Genomic DNA, 21,819 nt, shown 5'->3' on the forward strand with positions numbered 1-21,819 from the left:
ATATATTGTATCTTTACATAGTTCCCCTTACTGATCAGAACATGTGCACCATTTCATCAGAGCAAATAAAGGTAACCCTGCTGCAGGGAGTGAAATGTAGTGAATTTCAGGCGCTGGAAGCACGAGCTATAACAGCAAGACACTTCATCTAGTCTAATTTTTCCCATATTAGTGAAATTCTTTGCACTAAACTGCAGTTGACAGGTGACTTGCTTGAGTGTTCTCAATACTGGGAACTCCCCAGTTCCCCCTCCCCCCCCCACTCCCAAAATTGCTACTGTAAAATCTTCTTGATGAAAACATCAGAACTGAGTGGGGAGGGCCCTATTTGATTCAAATGAAAAGTGGCAAAAAGGGATAGGATAGATTTGGTGTGTTAGGAGCTGGTGAAAAATAAAAGCGGAAGGAATGGCAGAGGCAGCCAGAGAGAAATTTGATAAGAAATTGAAACTACAAGGTATGCTTCCTCTAAAGTGAAACTTCTTTGTAAAGCTTCTGTGTTCATTTACTGTGTGCAGGGCCCTTGATCGTAGCTTCTACTGACTAGTTCCTCTGGGAGATGCTGGCATCCTAGTGTACATTGATGCTTGATTTGGGTAGAAATCTGTAATTACAAGTTTGCTGATAAAAATCTATGAATGAATCCTCATCCTGGCAATAAGCAGCATAAAGGTTAATATGATTCCATGTCACAAGACTTAGTTTTCCACTTTGTTTTAAGCAGAGGGAGGCACAAGTCAACTAAAGCCCTACAACAGAATGGTTCATGTGACTTTTTAAATTTAATAGTTACTAAGCAGAAGCATCTATGCTGTCTTTCATTGAGCAATTTGGATGAAAAACTTTTTACACAGCAAAACATGGTAGGAGAAAAACTTCAAAACCTTGTGCTTCTGTAAAATCTGAAGGGAAGTCACATAAGTTTTCAAGCCCTTTCAATTGATTTTGCTGAGATTTCAACTCTCAAGTCCAGTCTAAACCCTATCCATGATAAAAATGTATATCAAGCAGATCATTCATAGTGTTTGTAACAAAGGTCCTTTTCCATCTGCGACAAACTTTCATGTAAAATCTGGTGGCTGGAGAAGCTTTCATGGCAAAACCTAGCAGTGGCGTAAGTTGTATGTGAGCTTGGTTCTGTTCTTTAACTGTGGAGTTCACTCAGCTTTTGGCTAGGCTGTACTTCATGGCAGTTGAAACTGGCTTCACTGGAACTGAATGGTATAGCTGCATCTCACTCAGGTTGACTGTAAGGAGCGTTTGAGGAGATAGAGACCTGGGCACGAGATCTCAAATATGATTTTGAAGAACTGAACAAAGGCAACTTATCTGGATGTTGGTTTCAAGGGGACAGCAGGAAAGAAAGAAAGAAGCAGACGCTTAGAGATGGTCTGTCTTTAATGTATGATAGCTTGTGTGGAACTACTTCAGTTAGGCTTGAATGCACTGGGTCATTCCAGCACTGAAGCACAGAAGCACAATTCTTGATGGCATCTTACCACTTGGATTTTTCCAACCTACAGAGGAGTATATATGTCCTTTGGAGCTTCTTTGAACTCTGTGCTGTCCTGGCCTGTTCCAGTACAGGTGGGAAACCTGAGCATAGGCAGTTAAATCATTTCAGAAGAAGAAGAAACAGTTAAACATACCATCCTTAAAAACAGCTGTTAAGGATTGAAAACTGAACAGAAATCTCATGCCTAACAATTTTTCAGTGAGCTGATAGAAATAGCTTAATTTGTGAACGACGCTAGATTTTTAAAAAAGTTGTGGCCACTCTAATCTGCATTGCAAACTTGTAGTTTTTTTGTCAATGCTTTAGTTTTGTGATTGCAAATACAATTCTAGAAAATCTGTTGTGTTTGCTTCCTTCTCTTCAATTTTGGATGTTTTCTGTGACAGAGATAAGGACAAAAGTAAATAAAATTGAGATTTTAATTATATATGTACACTGAAGATTGCTATAACTGAAAGGTTAAAAAGAAAATGATTGTTCTGCGTGTATAGTTGTCACTTTAACTGTTAAGAGGGTAAGTAGGCATATGGGACTTTGCTAATGTGATACCTGTAACACCTGATGGGAAGGATGCATCTTTGTGGGTGATCAGGGGAATAAAAGGTCTGCAAATACCTAGGACTGCCTCAATTGCACCTTGGGAATATACTTTGAATGGGATGGGACTGTATGCTGAAACAAATTCAAATCTTGGGCAAAACTGAGTTCAATGCCTGGCATATGCCGTGAATATACAGCATAGTATCTGCAATGACTCTGGTAACTAGTTGCTGGGCAGTATTCATCTCCAGTTGAACAGCCAGCTAGTGGAGAGCCCTGCAGAACAGTCTAGAAATAGAAATAAAACTGTGTTAGGGACAGGAGGAGGGGAGAGGGCTGAACTGTTAGTGCCTCGAGTTTGTTGGGAATGCAGCTCTTGCTGGCAGGGAGCTGAAAGTTGCTGCAGCAGAGCGCTGAGGTTGGGACCTGTGGGTGGAAGGTTGCACTGACTTCATTACCTTAATGTCCCAGACTGTATTGCTTTGAGTAGCTGGGATGGCAATTCTTGTCACAGTCTGACAGACCTGTGCGTAGGGGCCTTTGCCCTTTTCTTTTATGTGGTAGAGTGTACCAGTGCTTGAGGGAGCTGGCACGGGCTTGAGCCTAATACTGAGACACCTTTCAGCATTCTAATCTGAAGCAGTTAAATGAGCTCCCCAAGGCAGCTCCATGCTGAAGGAGCTGTGAAACTCTTGTTTGCAGAGATGCAAACGCTCTTTTTGCAGCCCTGTGCTACCAGCAGATGTTTGCACCCTCATGTAAGGTGTGAGGGAGAACTGCTCCTGCTGTGAGGCTGGAGGATAGCGCAGCCATACTGCAGATGTCACCTTGTCTTTGTCAAAACGCACAAAGCAGAGTAGATATAAAAACAAGGCCTAGCAAGGAGAAGGCTGGACCTGCAAGATTAAGTAGTTGCGCACAGTGCTGCTTTCCTCCTACCTAGAGGAGGGCAATGAAGGAAAACAGTAGCATTCAGATGGCAGGCAGCTCCTCCCTCCCTTGGGGCAGACCTGCAGCTGCTGTAAAGTGTAATAGCTCCACTGAAGCTTGTGACAGTGGCAGCCAAGCAATGACACTTCACAGCAGCTGTGGATCTGCCCCTAGGGAAGACCCAAGCTGGATTTAGCAAGCTGCATTTATCTGGACACTATTTTGCAAGCAGGTAGCTTTATGTAACCTGTCTCCCCCTTTAGGATGTGTGAATTGCAGAAATTCCCCTCACCTCTCAGATCACACAGCACACTGCAGTTACCTTCCAGCTGTTGGCACTTGGCTGCATTTTAGCTTAAGCTGTAGAAGAACAGCCTTTGCCTTTACAGTTTCCCAGTTCCATTCCCCAAGTATTGGCCAGGAAGGTACTGTTTCACTTGTACTGCAGAACACCATGATGTTGGAAACATGGAGCTGGCCTTTCAGACTGAGAAGGGTGGAATAGAGTAGCAAGAGGTGAATGGGGTAACAAACAAACAAAAATCAACCCTGATTACCCCCCACCCCAAACAAATAAAGCAGCTGGGTGCAGCTTTGTGTGAAATGTAGGTACTTGGAGGTAGAGGTTATGGCTCACAGTACTTAGGAAATACGTTCTTTAAGATATTCTCTAAAAGCTAGTGGGCCTATGGGCCTAATTTTCACTATCTTGTATTTGGTAGTCCTCTTAGCCTGTGTAAGGTTTCTCCAAACTCCTGCTAAACAGGATACAACTATACTGATACAGAAATCTACATAAAATATAGGGCAGTGAGGAATGAGGATTTTCTTTCTCATTTTCTCTTTTCTTTCTCTTGTTACTTACCATTCAGCTGAGTCAGTCAAGCTTGGAGATCAAGGCTTGCATGCTTCCTGTTCCCCTTCTGTCTGCTCCTGTAGCTCTACAGCAACTTAACCCTAGGTTTCTTTCTTTCAGGGACAGTCAGCTGGCTGAAACTTTATCTGCACAGCTTTTTCAAACTTTTTTTACTTTTATTTTCCCAAGGTGCTGCCTACCTCTTAGCTTAGGTTCTTAGCAGGTGGGGCCCACCTCTGGCAATATTAATGTGTGTTCCAAGAGGAAAAAGGTAGTTAGCAGAACAGACCATACATTCTGCAACAGTTGTCTCTTGTCCCTAAGAAAGTACAAATTTGAGAACTTCAGTAAGTGGAAGAGGTTCATTTCAAGGCATTTAAACTGAGATAGAGTGGCCCAAAAGGATCTTCGGATTGCGTAATTGTGAATATTTTATATCTCAAAGGAGCTAACATGACTAGAAGACAAAACTAAAATGATGTTTTTCATCTTCTACGTCTGTGCAAATGAGATTTTGCAAAGGACACACCTGTGAATAAAGTTTGCATTGTTCTCCTTCATTTTATTTGAATGCACTGCTTGTTGAGTTGTGCTTCTCTTGTGGGGACCTTATAGAAGATGATTCAAGCTATGAGATAATTAAAATATGAAAATTATATTGGAGAAAGTAATGTGATCTGAGTGCAGTAGTAATTTGTGGTGATGACTGGTACAGTTGGGGGGAGGGCAGTTAGTATAGGAAGATTTCTATCCCCTCAGTTGTGCCAAGGCTGAGTCAACTGTTTGCATTCTGAAATGAGTTCTTAAAAAAGGACATTGTCTGAAAACAGTGCTTGGAAAACTCTTCTGATTTCCTCATGGGCGCCACACCTTTCATCACACCCACATCTGGCGTTTTGAATTTATTTAGGACCTTCATTGTTTCAAGTACTTCTGAGGAGCAGAACTAGTGAAATCTTGTCCTGTGGCTTTCTTCTCGTGGTCAGATTCTGCTTAATAAAGATGGAGACAGAGAAGATGGTTTTTTGTTTTGTTCTGGTTTGGGGTTTTTTCCCCAAAAGAAAGACATTCTGTGCCCAGTAAAGAATGGGTTCAGGCTGCAGTTTTTCCTTCAGCGGGGACACTGAGGGATATCTGTCCAGTGGATGCTTATGTACATGAAGCTTTCAGGAGCATCGTATCTCTGTGACCTTTTGCCAAACTTGGCTGAAATTCTCCAAGGGAGGTAGAAGCTAGTAATAGGGAGCTGACATAGGATGATTGCATAAGATCTGTTTTATTGAACAAACAAAGTAAGATTAAGGAGAAGTGTGGCTGCAATTCTGTTACCTCCTCATATTTGCAAGGTTGCTGGAATGGTTTTGTCAGGAAAATTTTCCCTTGAGAGCAGAGAGAATTGGTATAAGCTAGACCTGGCTTTTTCTTTCTTTCTTTTATTTTTTTTTCCTCTAACAGAAGTGCCTCTGTTTTCCTGGCGTTTATCTTCTTTGCCCTTCTTCTTTGCGTGTGTCTACACTTAGAGTATAAAGCTGCTTTTTCATTCTTAGAGCAAAAAGAGCAAAAGTGGTGTCAGTGTTTCAGGGTGTTCTAATCGTAATGTAAATACTCCCTATGGCAAAGGTGATCTGTATGGAAAGGAATCTTCCTTCAATTTACACTGATTACCCGAAAGATGACACCACCCTGAAATAACATCTTCACTTAGTGGGCATCTAATTCAATACAGGTAGAAGAAGCAGAGGGCTTGCTTGCATTTATTGGCATTATGACTTTTCTTCCTTGAATTGACAGTTCCTCTGCATCCTTTTTTTTATTTTATTTTATCGCAAAGATGTTATGTACAATCAGAGCAACAGTTACTTAACACTTCTACGCATGAGGAATGAAAATGTCTACTTTACATAAGTTTGAGGCTCTTTGACCCTGAAAATACTGGAGAATGCTATCCCTCATGATTAGCAAAATCTTTAAGGGCTGTCAGGAATTCATTCATGCAGCTCAGAGAGGAAGCTTTGCATCAGCTGATTAGTGTAGTCATTTGTCAGTAGAGTGTCTAGACTTCTTTTAAATGAGTCTAAAAATGAATTCGTCTAATGCACAGTGTATACTGACATTTCTAGAAGAGATTTGGATGTATGAGTGGGCCTAATCCAAAGCTTGAAGAAAAGAATGAGATCTTCTCAATGGCTTCACTATCTTTTCAATGAGGACTATATTGATATGGGAACATCCTAATTATATTCCTCTGGGGACCCAAATTACATCCAGCTTTCTGCCCCATTTCCCCTGGTATTGTACTGTAGCATGCATGATTTGTCCATAATGCAATATTTCAGTAAAGTTCAGCTGATTCTCTAATATCATTTGAAAGGTTTTCTATGATACTCTTTACTGTCTTTCCCACTTTGTACAACATTAGAAAATGTTACTTTCTTGCCTCTCTCAGGGGCACGCGCGTGTGCTCTTTCTCTTTGTGGCACTCTTTCCCTCCCATAAAAGAACTGCTGGTTTTGCTCTGAGGTGTTGTCATTCTGGCAAACCCAGGCTGGTCTTATCACAGGTGTTGGTGCTGGAAGGACACCAGCTGTCATTAACCGTCTTAAAACAGCCTAATTTGGGAGATAGTCCAAAGAAAAACTGAGAGTTGCACAGATATTACCTTGTCCTCCAACCTCTCTATGTGGGTGAAATGAGCTTGATTTAACTTCTTAAACTTTCAGCAACTCCTCTTTTATAGATTGTTCTGAAAGAAGCTAGGGAGAAACTGAGATTCTGCTGAAACTAATAGCTACTGCAAGAGCAGAGCAAAAAAAATTGAGCTTAGCATTCTCTGAGACCGCAGAAAAGGTTAGCCTTTGTTTTGGTTCAAGGAAAAAGGTGAAGGTTGGGCTGAACAGTATTTTATCTGAATTGGTTCTCCCAATCCAGCTATAAATCAAGGCTTGAACAGTGAACCAGTGGGTATAAACTACTGAGATATAAATCAAGACTTCAGCACTGTACCTGTGAGTATAAAACACTTGATGATGTACAAGTCAAGGCTCAAAAACTGTCTGTATGAAAAGCTTGGAGAGATAAATGGTAGCACTTGCACAATGGCTGTTTGGAATATAAAACACTAGGGTTATATGTCTCATTTCTACATTGGTTCTTGAACACATGTATACATCACAATTGCCAACTCAAAATGAAATAGTCCAGTCTCATACCTGCCTGCTGGGATGGCAAGCACATCAGATCTAATTTCCTGTGTGCAATCACCTTACAGATGAATTTCTCAAGATGTGTACTATTCTTTGTGTGGGAGAGTAGAAATGTTCTTTTGATACCAGAACAGCTTGTGTATTTTTGTTTTGAGTACAATGAGCATTTCTTATGTCATTTAAACATACCACATTCAAAGAAAGAGGCTCCTTCTCATCTCTGAACAAGGTGACTGCTTTCAGCTGGGGAATATGTTGATCTAAGCTTTTTAGACAGTCTGTTTCAAGGGGGAGTTGTGACACGGCGGTCAAGCAGTTTACTTTGGCTAATAGCTCTTTTAACTTAACTTTCTATGGGAGTCATAGTTTGCCTACTCTGCTGAAGAATACTAATCAGGGATTATGTCTTTGGGTCCCTCTTATACATACAGAATTAAGTCAACTGTTTATAAGGACCCCATGTCAAATTAGTACAGCACTGGAAATGTGAGGCAGAATCTGACTGATGCCTAGGGTCATGGAAAAAATGTTTCATCCCTTAATTGCTCTGAGCCCGATTCCTGGCCTCATGATCTAGGCATTGTTAGAGTTGTCGATCTGTCTGAGATACCTGAAGAGCCAATAGAAGATGCATCATAATTTGTCTCTTTTTAATGAATACTTTTAAAATTCATTATTTTTCCTCTTTCTATAAATGGCCCTGGTTTGGTACTTAAGACTTGTATGATAACCCAATGACTTTAGGAAAAGACTGAAATCTTGTGCTGCTAGTTTTACTGAACATTCTTTTTTCTATTTTTTTGTTTGTTTTTGACATTAAAACTAGGTTTATTGCCATGCTGTTGAAAGGTGTAAGTCATGGCAAAGTTTTACTAGTTTCCCTCCCAATGGTTTGTTAGTAAACCATAGGTATTTGCCATCTTTCCAGTACAAACAGAAATGAGATTTACTGTGAGGTACCACTTGTGAGAGGAGGCAGACCTTAACTTGTTTTGCTGTAGTACCTTGACTCCTAGCTGAATTAGATTCCAATTTTGCTAGATGTTGTGGGTACACGTAACAGCCATTGCTCTAAAGATTGTAATTTAAACAAGGCAAAGGAGAATAAGAAGATGATAATCAGAAAAGTGCTCATTGTTTAAATGCCTAACTTCTTTGAAGTAGAGGAAAATTGTCACAATGCAAAAACCAGGGAAACCAAATGCAATTATCAAGCAGCAGTGTGAAAAACAAAATACTGTGCACAATTACTTTCAGACTTTGCCATGGGATGTTGTGGAGGACTGACCACAGTCATCTTTTCCAAAAGGCTGTAGATGGGTTGACAGAGACTTAATGGCAATTCATAGCAATGTTCCAAATAGACCTTCTGGCTCAAAATATTGATAAACTTAAATTGTTGAAAAGATCTGTACTTCTTACACTTCTTTTCCTCTAATCATTCCCTGCTGGACATATGACTTAACACATGTAAAGAAGGATCAGATATCAATGACTTTTCAAGGCTAGAGGCAAATTTTACCTTTACTTCTTGCTAAGGATTGATCCAGACAGTATACTGCAGGTTCTGCTCTTTTTATGAGTCATCATATTGTTAGCATCCTGCAGACTTCCCATTCTGAAGAAAGTGCAGATTAGTTAATATTCAAGGCTAGTTTATAGTTAAGTATACTTAAAGAAAGAAAAGAAACTCAAACAGTTTTCCTCTACCTCCACAATTTCTTAGCAAATTCTTATTGAGGCAAAACAAAACAGGCAAAAAAAAATCCAGAATTCCTGCACATTTAATATTGAGACAAGTTCGAGTTTCTCAGGGCAGCCTGACTTTTCAGGCTGGTCTCAGACTTTTCCAGATGTGATTCTGTAGCAGAGTATTTAGCCATGATGAGGAATCAAAGTTCGGCCCCTGAGATCTGGGCAGTACAGTAAGATCATCATGAACATCCTTTTGTGACTGCCTGGGAACAGGCAGTTTCCCTGCTGTGTATCAGGACCCCATTGTATTTCACACTCATCCTGGGATGCACTTAACAGACCATGTGCAAGTGGCTGCATCTAGAGGATTCTTCCTTGTTCTGTGGATAGTGAATCCAGAGCATAGACAGGGCAGTGCTAGAGACTCAGTCTTTAGGATGTATCTCTGACATTATAAATTGGTATAACAGACAACTGCTTCCTTCTGTGCAAGGTGACAGCTTTGACAATTATATAAGGCTCAGCCCTCGGCTTCAGAAGCAGGATAGGTAGGACTGAGAGCTCCTACTTGGAACCAGTGAGAGGGTTGAGTCTCATTTTACTTAAATAGGAAAAATGCAATGCCAGTGGGGTATGTTGCTGCTGTACCTGTTCTTAAGAGAATAAATGCAGAAGGAGTACTTTTCTCAAAAAGAAAACTCAGTCTAATCTTTCCTAAAAGTAAACAATAGAAATTTTGGGGCAATCAGTAGTTTGCAACCAAAAAGAACAGTAATATTCTTTTACATCTATAAACGTCTGTATGTATATCTGAAGACTTTTATGCTGATTGTGGCCCAGTTACAAGCAGATGTATTTCTTCCAGTCTCTAAGACCCTTAACAGCTTTGGTTTTTGAAGACAGTGATTATCTAATTCCTAACTGTGGAGACTGGGTGATGACCTTGAGGTCCATCCTCTCTTGGTACGCCAGCTTTGGTACTCTAAATTACCTCTTAGAGGAAATGAATAAGAATCCTCCATTGTTTAGAGTTAAACTCCTCCTCCAGCTCAGTAGCAGAAAATCCCAATTTCAGTCTCTGCTGAATCTGACATAAAATTCAAGCCTTTGTTTATTTTGACAGCCTTTTGCACAAAGTTGACTTTGCAGACAGCTTGAGCTCTCTGTAAAGCAAGCCCTTGCCAAGTTGTACAGAAAAAGCTGGGATTTTCTTTCTATGTGGGATATGTATAGAGGATACATTTATTCAATATGTGGAGTGAGGAGCCATGGGATTGGTGTGCTTAATCCTGAGTTGGATTTCTAACCTCAGAAATACTAGAATTAGGAACGCGTTTGCCCCCTTAATTCAACCTGCTCATGCCTGTTTATAACAGTAAACTCAGGCTAACAGAAGGCTTTCCCTTTGGCTCAGTGCCTGATCCAGTGTATAAAACTGACTATTCTGACAATGAATTGGGCTGTGTAATAAACAGAGCCATACCACTGATCAGTGCTTTCCATGTCCAGGTGATTCAGGGCAAATCACACATACCAAATTTTTCATGTAGGGGAAACAGGTGTGCTAGGAGTTTGTGCCCAGGCTTCTGTGTATCCTGCTCATTTCAAAGTACTGAGCACTCATGATTGCATTTAAAGCACTGATCCTGCTGAGTGCAGTTGCAGAATACTGGAGAACGTTATCGAAAATAGGGCTTAATGTATTGTGAAACTTCTCCCTCAACTACTCTAGACCTCAGCATGTCTATGGCTCCATTTCTTGTGTTGAATGGCAGCAAGGATGCGAACACTAGATTATTATGAAGTTAAATCAGTGAAAAATAAAGAATTAAACTCTTGGGGAGAAGTCCACATGTTGAAAGGAATTGAGCCATGTTTAGTTATTGCTGAGTGAGACGAAAGGCACTGAAAAATAAGGTGGAACACAGTTTAGGCTCATATCCGTTCATTGTGAACTGAGTGAGCTATGGCTTCTGTAGGAGGAGAAAAAAATGGTTATGTAACTGGAGGCTAACCTGGTATATAGAAAAAACAAGGAGCTGAGCTATAACTCAGGGCCTTTCCTAGCTTCTGAATTCTTGATTCTGGTATTTCAATTCTTAACTCTAAGTTCTAATATTGTAAAGTAGATTTAGTGCGTTATCAAGACACCTTTTTCAACAACTTATTTGCATATTTCCTAATTTTAAAACTTGGTTATCCCAGAGCTCTGTTAGTTTAATTTTTCCCAGTTGTTCCTTCTTTCATTGTCTCTTAATCTCATTGGTGACCTCATGCTGAGCAAGTAAATGTCAAATCATAATCAGTTTCCCACTTTGTTTCATGAACGTGATCAAGTTCTCGTTTTTAGAAAATCTCACTAGTAACGGTACATCTCCTTGTAATTGCTACACTGAACTCTTATGCATAGTAGGTACAACTTCATACTCTTTAGTTACAGCACTTTTCTGTTGCATATTTCTAATTTATGGGCATCTTAAACTTTTCTGTTTACCTAACCTCTTTCCCAGATCTGGGCTGAATTTAAAACAAGAAGAAAAATGTACCTGTAGATTCTTCCGTTCAGTAAGGTTGCTAGTGCAATGTCATCAGCGTAAAGTCATTCTCCTGTTGGGGGGTTATCTGCTATGCCATAACAGCTCCTCTGCTACCTTTCCCCTTCCTCTCTACTTCCATTCACTTGGTTAATACTGGGGGGTAAGGGATACACTTGCCTAAGTTTTTATGCATCCTAATCACCTGCGCTCTAAGAAAGTTATTAGTAGCTGGCCTGGAGAAAGAAGATCACATTTTCAAACCAGTTGGAATAAATCCAGTCTTTGTGCAACTGTGTTTACACAAAGATTTATGCTGAACTGTGTCATCATATTCAGCCATGGGGAATGGATTCCTGAATGTTGTAGGTAGCAGGTATTGTAGAATTAAAAAAAACAACGCTTAAAATGGGGCGTAGAAACAATAGTTGCAGCCAAGACTTAGAAATCCTGAAATGTTAGTACAGACTATTCACCATATAACTTCAGATGAGCATTCATGAAATATCTAATACATGACATGCTTGGCTCTGCCAGTAGTGTTGTAAATATGCATTACTGACAGGACTGTGGATATAAAGCCGTTTGGTTCCTATTGTGTACATGATGTGTCCTCAGCTACGAACAGTTAAGCAGTAGCTTGTAGAATTAGGTGTCCAAATATTCCCCTGAAATGAGATGAACACTGGATTTCTATTTCTCCTATATTCTTCTACGACAGGAGAAAGCAGCTTTCAAAGAGCAATTGAACTCGAAGAGAGACAATTGATCATCAAAATGGCAGTTTGGGTGAATTTATTTAAGCAGAGCAATAAGGAAAGAGGCCTTGAGGAGGGCCTGCTTACCCAGTAAGTGAGGAAGTGAATGTTGATGCCTCTGGGGAAGGATGAAAACGAAAGCTCTTTAAGGTTTAAGAGATCCACGTGTAGATTTGAGGTAGAACATCACCATGGAGATTCTAGATTATTGTTTTTGGTCACCACAGAGTATCAATCAGGGATTTCTCCATAAGAAGAAAGAGAAAATCTCATGGTTTAAAGACCTGTTACTTTTTGTTTGAGAAGGGTAGCTCATAGAAGTGCTTGTAGTCCTGCACTTTTCCCAAGGCAGTACAGTATCTGGAGCAGTAGTGCTTCAGCCTCTGTGACACAAATCTGAGCAAGACATTCTGAAGGAAGACGTGAAGTATGCTGGTTGTTCTTAGGTTGCACAGAGCTGAAATTTTTATGTTTCTGGAAAATGTAGTTCTTAGTCCGCCATGATCTAGCTTGTTTTATGTATTGTAAAACAGTGATAGACCACTACTGAAGCCATTACAAATGCAGATAATTTTTCCTTTTTTTATGGTCCACCGAAGTAAACAGGTTGTCACTATTCTTTCCAATAAGTACAGCATCCTTCATGTTTCTGCTTTGCTTTCAAGCTTAGGATTTTGAAAAATTACATGGAGCAATTAGACTCCATTGCTGAAGGTGATTCAATTTCTTTAGGCAAAGCTTACTCCTCACCTAGGGTTTCTGCCTGAAGAAAGCTTATCTCCTGCTAACATCCTGATTTATGATGTTAATCTTTTCTCCCTGTTTGGAGTTTTTATTTTCCCTGTCAGAATTTTACCGGAAAATTGGCTAGAACTGATGCACATAAATTACAGCTGCCTCTAAATATAAATGTAGGTTGGGTAGTTTTCCTGTTTGATCAATTTTTGAATTAATTCTCTTCTACTGCCCCAAGGCTTGCAGAATCTAAATTTAAGCTAGCTCACTAAGGATCTATGCTAATGTCATCTTGTATTCATGGACTCAAGTGTATTCATGCTGTATAGGTTCATTCAAATTAGCCCAACTGTTCCAGCCATTGATGTCCACAACTAGGAAAATCTTATTCAGCCAGCACAGTGCAGTTCTATTAGTGCAGCTATTCAAGCATGAAATAACCCCGGAGCCTCAGTTAAAAATGCAGTGGCAAAAAAGACCTAGAAATCAGTTTTTGTTTTCAGAGTATCTTTACAAATGTAAAAAGGCATCATTGGCTCTATTGAGCTTATCCCTTTTGTGTTATTATTAATTGTGAGTTATGTAACGAATGATGCAGCACACCTGATACACTGTGTAAGCAATTTTGAGAGTAAGAGTAGGGTTGCAGGTGCATTTTACTTGTACCTCAACTTAATAGTTGAGAAATGGAAGACCTTATTGAGAATCATCTCAATAAGTGCCCATCATCCAACTACCAATGCATAGTTTAGATGCATTGTATGTGCTTGCAAGGCAATTAAGCTTCGGTAATTTTTTTTTTAATGACTCCTCTAACCCACTGTTTGTTATCATTTGTGATGAAAAATGTATGGGCTGAATTTTCAGGGCTGAATTTTCAATTATTACATGAAAATATTTGACATGGCCAATAAGAAGAAACTAAACACTTTCTATTAATTTAGCCTGCAAGGTCCTGAAAGTTAGAGCTGTATCAATGCTACTCTGCGTGTGGACTAATACTGGACATGTGACACCAACTTTACTTTTTTTCTTTTTGCATTTAGTTGGAGCTGTCTGGGTTGTCTTTTCGTAGCTGTATTGAGGGATACACCTTTTAAAGGGAATATTAACATATGATGGACACAGCATCTGAAGTTCCTGCCGCACTTCCGCATGCTTTGTCTCTAGGGCCTGCCACAACACATAGACCAAAGAGTACAGTTGAACAACAACGTTACGCTCCTCTTTTTGTCCTGTGGGGTCTCATGTAAAGTTTTGAAAGTTATTCTCTTGTGAGCTGTTTCTCCTGTAGCAGGACAGCTCAGGAACGTTGGGTTCCTGGGCCTGACCCATGAGAGGGCATCTCTTGTCTCTAATACACAGTGGAGCAGCAATTTCTTTTTTCTAGGGTAGCTTGCTTCCTTGAGAAAGACTGCAAATATGAGCACTAACCCGCACAGAGCTTAATTAACTTCTTTATGCAGGCATGGGATCTTCTAGGTAAGAAGCTCTTGCAGGATTTGGCTCGCTTTCTCTGTTTGAATGACACAAGTTAAGTTCTGTTACTTTTTTTCTTCAGTCTTTTAACTCTTCTAAAAATGCAAGCTAGGTTAAAATAATGGGAAACCAACTTTTCCTGTTCCTCGACTAAAACTGGACTAATTGTCCAAATTTTATACACAAAATTGACAGACACTTCATAACAATTTTTGCATGCCGTGCAAAATGCATGCATATCCATGGCTTCAAGTAAAGGCAGAGCCCCATGCATGCAACTGAAGGCAAAATTTCCTCCTTGGGGACCTGTCGTGTATAGCTTAGGAAATCAGCCTTGGTGTAGGCTTGTAAAGAACTACAGCAGATTTTTCCATGAGAACAGTATATTTTGTTTGCTGCCAATACTGGAGGATGGAAAAGAGCTAAGTCAAAGGGTCAAATAAAGCCAATTTTGAATAACACAATGCAAGTGGTGTATAATTTCTACTAAAAAGGGACTGTTGCGTGTAGAGACTGCTGAGGCAAATAGGAACAGACCATGTGAGGTTAGCATTTTGATGCTTCTGTGAACGCAGCCTAACCTGAAAGGATGAGAAATTAAACTGCATGCATCCTGTATAAATATTTTTGTTCAAAATTCCATGGAATCCAGTTTGTATCTGCATAGAAATCTTTCTGTGTTTAAACAATAAAGCTTGCTTGTACAGAACTTTGTTCAGATTCAAAGAGAGGGAAAAAATATATTTTTAAAAAAATCATGAAAGCTATCATATCTGGAGGGTTTTTTTTTGCATATGTGCCTTTTTGCCTTCAGATTCTGCTCTGGGCAGGTTTTTTCAGCAGATAAAGCTTTTGTCCAGATTTGTCCTAGCATAATCAATGCTAGGCCTTTCTGCAGGGGCAGTCAGGCAAGGGGATAAGCTCAGCTGGCTGTACCAATAGTAGATATTTGCTGGTAATGAGAATGTGGGAACAGGCAGGTTAAATTGCAAGCAGGTGTGACTGCACCAACACTTGAATGAAGAAGAACGAGCAAGTTTAGGGAGTGGATTGAAATGCCTGGAAGATGAAAGGAGGAGTAGGGACACTAGTAGCTCTGGAATGGTGTAGTGTTGGGGATCAGGAGGTCCCCACCTTTTCCTCTCCTCCTAAAAGGTTGAGGGATGGGCAGACATACAGGTCTGCCACACATACCTATCTACCTAAGCAGTGGGACTGCTCCTCGTCCCTGCCTTGCCTTTTTCTTTGTCTTGACAAGTTTTGCATTTATGTATCTTGAACTCTTTGTTGCACTATGGCACTACAGCACGCTAGAATCTCCTTAAATTGTTCCTTTCTCCCCCAAGTGGAAGAGGCATGTGTTAGATGCAAGTTAGGTAGACTAGGATATTTCTAGAATACCATATAGAGTACTGTACAGGCACCTATGTAGAAAGCCTTGCAAAGACTCATGCAGAACACAGATAAGTGATTCTTGTCAGACAACCTGACTGAGAAATTGGAGCAAGGGTTCATTACCAGTTGTCATTACTAAGCAGAGTAAAAATGCATATAGTAAGAATACTATAAACATGATCAGCTGTAAGGTGGAAAAGGCCAGTCTGACCTTCATATCTCTGCAGATTTTTGCATGCCCTCTTCTTATCTTTTCTTACAGTTGATACCAAAAGAATTCTGAGGGGGTGTAAAACAAGGCAGACACACACGCACATACATACATATATGTATATGTGTATGTGTATATATATGTATGAGTTTTTCACTGTTAGTGCATCAGCACAAGTTGAGATGGAAACAAATAGCAACCTCACTTGTGTGTGTGTGTTTTTGGTTTTTTTTCGGTTAGAAGTAGGGATTTAACCTAAATCATCTTTTAATGAAGGCTTTTTGGCCTTTAATTCTTCACCTTGATTTCTCAGTCAGCAGCACTCATGCAATAAAGTAAATTGAGAGAGAAAATGAGAAGATCCAATTGATTTCTCAGATGTAGGGCTAAATCCCCTATGTGCTTAATTATTCCTCTGATAACACAGCTGCTGTTTTTCTTCTAGTTTTCTTTGAATGGAGTTGGCTTTATCAAGATGTTTCAGGTAAAATCCAGTCCCTAGTACTCCATTTACCTTGGAGACTTGGCTAATCACTGGGCCATTTCAGTGAAGGGAAAGCTATAAACTGATTATAGGGAGTGCAGAAAATTAATGTTCTTGTTAAATTCTGAGCAGAGAAATGAGGGATTCCCAAAGACATGCTGAGATGTGATGTTCTTTCTTGGCCTTATCAAAGTATTGGTGTATCTGCCCCTTCTGTACTGAACCATGACGCAATCGTGTTCTGCTGTGAAAGAGACGTGAGCTGTTGACTCTTTTTTTTTTTTTTTTTTACAGGCATTCTGTAGCATATAGCTGTTACTTCCTCTGAAAACTCAGTAGCTGGTCACACGTTGGTCAGCCTTTAACAGGGTATCTTAATTATTCCTAGGCAAGAGGCATTCTGACTTCAGTAACCTCTGTGTAAAAGCTGAATAAGTTAATGATCTTTAAGGTGTAGCTGCATCTGTTGAAGCACAAGGAACTCTCAGACAAGTCCTATTTCCTACTTGTATAGAAAGCTGATACTGCATGTCTGTAGGTTTCCTGTGAAGGTATAGGAGTTGCTTAAAAACGTTCTCAACCAAAATGAGTTCAGAGGAAGAGGGGAAACAAAAGGGAAGTGACATACTCAAGGTTGCAGAGGTCAGCGTTAGAATGCTATATGCTAGACCAGCTTATGATCTGTCATTCCATGTTCTCAGAAAACCTCTAAAATATTAATTAGAAGAAAGCACCATTATGACCTAAAACTGCAGAACTTTTAGAAGGTGTCAGAAATAGCAAAACTGTTCCAATGACATTTAGAAGTTAAATGGTAAATAAGCAGACATATTCATTGTGCAGGCTGATTAGTCAGATAACAAAAGAGAGATATCGTTAGGACCAAGGCAAGAATTTCCTGGAATAACCTGAAATGATATGGTGGTGATAGATTCTTGGAGGGTCTATTTTATGCTATTTACAAAATATTAATATAATTAAATATCAGAAGCAAGAACGTGGCCCTGAGGGAGATCTGAACATGCCTAAGGCTTGGTTTGCTCAGAAGTGCAAAATTAAACAGTAGATGTTAAGAAGGGGATACAGAGGAGAACCTTGTTCTGTCATTATATGAGTTCCTATGCTGTCTGGTACCTTGAATACTGTGTACAATACTGTTCCTTCATAGAATATAAAGCAAGTGGAGAGTGCATAGGGAAAGAAAATAAGGGCAATCAAAGGCTTATACAGCTTCTGTACAGGGAACAACTAAACAGCTTAACATTCTCCAACCTGGAATGGAGATGGTTATGGTGGGTCTTGACAGAAGTCTGTCTTGCTAGAGGTGTGTAGGGAGAGTGAATTAGGAAGAACTGCTTCCTGTCTTTTGCAATGCAAGAAGTAGGGGGTTTGAAATGGCAAGCAAAAGTTGGTAGTGATCATAACACATGTAAGCAAGCTATACAGTACTTGGTGTCAGGATGTTGTGGATACCAAAAGCTTATAAGACTCATCCAGTTCTGCTTGTATCTATGGAAGAAAAATCCATCAAGGAGTATTCCATGACATCTCTGAGTCCTAGGTCTTAATAGGTTGAGAGAATGTGTAGGGAATTCATGCTTGCCCATTCCCTGTGGAGATGTCTGCTCTCGGCTGCTGTTGGAGATAAAGCTACTGGATGGACCTTTGATCTGACCTGATGCAGCAGAATTCTTCCGAGACAGCAGTGTTGTTAGACTTGAGCATATCCCAATTTTTTTTTTAATCCTAATATATAGAGTCATAAAACAGAGATAGTCAAACATCTTGGAGGCAGATTAGCCTTTTGGGAATATATCCATCCACTCTTTGTCTGCATGGTTAAAAACAAGCAACCAAAAAAACTACACTCAAACCATCCTGCCCCATCCCCTACCAAAACACACTACCCCCAGAAACAAAAGGGAAGACTGCAGAACAATGCCACCTCATGATAGGTTATCCAAGCTATAATGGTAACTATGTTTTAATACCTACCACAACAATAGCTTAAGTTTTACTCAACGGTGGTATCCACATCAAAGTTGATAAATTACAAGGAAGTTTCAGTCTTCTCTCAAAAACTGCACTGGCAAAGCAATTTTTCAAACCAGTATTAGTAGTAGCTATATTCAAGTACTTGAGAGTAATAAGCGCTGAGGAAGAAAGGGAATTGTTAAGGACAACTAAAAAGAATTTTTTTCTTGATATAACTACCAACTGGATTATTTCCAAATATCATGCAGCTTTAATTAATAGGCAGTAGGTGAGTGAAGCTGCAGCCTATTTGTGGATAGGCATGATGGAAAGAATTAACTTTACTTACAAGTAAGATCTAACAACTTGTGCATTGGACTGAAATCTGAGAAGCTCATCACAACATATGGCATCTAAACACAACAGTGATATAGTGGTGTTATTTTGGCAGCTCTATAGCTAATACATGAAATATGAAAGGCATGTAAGAATTTTATAAATGAAAGCATACAACTGGGACAGGCACCTCAAAAAACACTTAGTCTTAGTTCCCACTGAATTTACCCAAAAATTGCAGTTCAATCCATGTTGCACTGTTCACTGTTGTTCACCATCCTTTTAGGGACATGCAAATTGTGAAATTGTTTCTTTTGATTCAGCCTAACACACTTGGGCTTGTTCATTTGAAGCTTTCTTGTAAGATCAGGCTAATGGTATTAGTCTGTTACTTCCCTTCTCTTTTATCTCTGTTTACAATGCAGGAAGTATTTTTTCACATAGTCTTTGTATTATGTGAAATACTTGCAGTAAGGATAAAGATGTGTAACAATGTGCAGCGAAGACTAGTCTTTCTAACATTCAGCAGTGATATAATGTACATCTGATACATCCTGTCTCTGTTGTTGGGTAGTACTGCCCAGAAAGTTCCAAGCATGAGGCTTTTCTTTGAAAGTACAGTCAAGCATTTGACTCCCGCTTTTTAGAGCTGAAGGCCCTGTCAAACTGCTAGAGCATTAGAGCCTAAAGGAAATAAATGGCATGTCTTTTGTGAGTAGGTATGTATTACAGTGTGTAGGAGAACTAGTTAAACATTTGGACTGGGAAGAAAAGATTGCAGATTTTTCTCCTTGGTCATGTTTCATTTCTAAGCACAACTACCCCCAGAATAGAGATTTTGAACCAACACACTGTGAACTTTAACTTTCAGTTCTGCCTAAAATCAAAGTAGTTTAGATAGGTGGGGACCTCTGGAGGTCACTTCATCCAGCCCCCTCCTTAAAACAGGCTCAGTCAGATCAAGTTGCTCAGGGACTTGTCCAACCAAGTTTTGAGTACCTTCAAGGATGGAGATCCCACAGCCTCTCTGGGCCCTTGTGACAATACTTGACTGGCCTCCTAGTGAAACTGTTTTCTTGTTTAATCAGAATTCCCCGTACCCCAACTTATGTCCATTGCCTCTTGCACTGTGGCTGTGCATCTCCAAGAACAGGCTAGTTCCATCCTTTCTGTACCATCCCATCACCTGCTTGTAGATGACAGTCATCTCTCCCCATGTCTTTTCCTCCTAAGGCTGAATAAAATTGTGTGTGTCGCGTGTTCCAGCCATGGAGCTCCAGTTCTAACCATTTTGACAGCCCAATGCTAAGACTGTCTTCAGTAAGTGTCTTCCTTGTCTTAGAGAGTCCAAAACTGGACACAGTACTCCAGATGCAATCTCACAAGTGCAAAGTAGAGGAGAAGACCTTGACCAGCTGGCTACATTCTTACTAATACAGCTCAGTATGTGACTGGCCTGCAGTGGCACAAAGGCACATTGCTGACTCCTGGTCAAACCAGGACCCCCAGGTCCTTTTCTGCAAAGATGCTTTGTGGCTGGTTAGCCCCACACCTGCCTACTTGTTCTATAGCTGCTCCCTAAGCACCAGCTGAATACATGCTCAACGCTCCCTGTTCAGCAATCAGTTGAAGAGTGGAGGAACAGGCACTCTCTAATTGGGAAACAGCCAACAGAAGCTGACTGTTGCAGCTAACAGAAGCAAAAGCCTCATCAGTAGCAAGCCGTCCAGACTTTGCATGAGATGTCTGGGTGTATTAGCCTATGAGGGATATATGATCTTTGATAATCTGTACTGGAACAGGTCAGAGTTGCTTCCCTGATTGAAATCAAATGCCTAACAAAATCTCAGTAACATGCTTCATTAACCCTGGTCAAAGTAATGTGAAAATGAATTGATTGCATCTAGAGCTATAGCCTTACTACTAGCCTATTTAACAAGGGATATTTAAGAGGCTTATGAATTGTTAATTTGGATTCTCAAATTTTAGACAAAAACTGATTCATGATGAGCGTTTTGCACCCATTCTCCTGCATGCTCATTCAGATGATCTCGACACCAGAAGGCTGTTTTTTTCCCTGAGTACCTTTTGCTGCTCTTCTGTAGAATATCCTTCAGTGGCAGAATGAAAAAATACATATGATTTAGGTGAGCATTCTCACACTGGAAATAGCTATGGCCTAAAACTTGTTTATAGCAGCCACTGGATGAAAACATGAACTTTGTAGTAACTGGAAGCAAATTTTGAAAAGGGGAAGCTTTCATATTAGATATCTTCATCCACTCGCCCTGCCCCGCCCCAGTAAATAAACTGATCAGCTCTACATAACATTCTGCAGCAATATTTGGTTTCATATATGTTAATTAGTAAACTCAGCTGTCAGGTACCAATATGTAAAAAGGGAGATTGTAAGGAGAGATGTGGAACTGAAATACTGATCTGTACAATGAAAGAAGGGTATTTTTTTAACATCACCTTTTTCTCCTGGTTTAGGAGAGATCTTGCACATTCCTAGTTCCTACTTCTTTCTGTCCTTCTATTTTATTGTCAGATAAGTGGTAGTAGCTCTACTGCTAGGTTACTTCCCTATTCACTGCTCAGGCATGAGAGGGGTACTTTCTCTCCTGCGTAGTTTCATTACTATGCAGAATTGTTGCATAGCAAACTATTTCTTCTGAGTGAAGGTTCCATACAACCCCATGCTATGTACTATCAAAGATATCAATCTAGAAGCTTTTCAGGGGCATTAGCAGGAGTTCACTGTGTAGCTTAAAGGATGAGGAGATTTCTACTGTCCGTTGCCCGCCTGGCAATAGTGCATATGTATGCCTGTGTTTGCACTTGTTAATTACAGCTATTCCTCTCTTTGGGCTGCTTAGAAGAATAGCTACCATAGTCGGCTCCTGTATCTCCAAAGGGATTGTTCAGATTTTGAATTTACTATGCCTTACTTTCCCCCAGTTATGCCAGCGTAATGCAGAACACACAGTGGAGGCATCAAATTGTGTTCCCCAGACTCTACGTGCTTCCACTGGAAGCAGCCCCAGCTTTCTACAGCAGTTTGTGTACAAGCTTTTCAAAGGTGAATATGTTAAGTAGATACATATAGCCTAATTTACAGAGGTCTTAAACCGACTGTATTTTGTTTTATCTGGGTTATCCCATCCCACCCT

This window comes from Struthio camelus, chromosome 9 (genome assembly GCF_040807025.1).
Source record: "Struthio camelus isolate bStrCam1 chromosome 9, bStrCam1.hap1, whole genome shotgun sequence".
Taxonomy (NCBI): domain Eukaryota; kingdom Metazoa; phylum Chordata; class Aves; order Struthioniformes; family Struthionidae; genus Struthio; species Struthio camelus.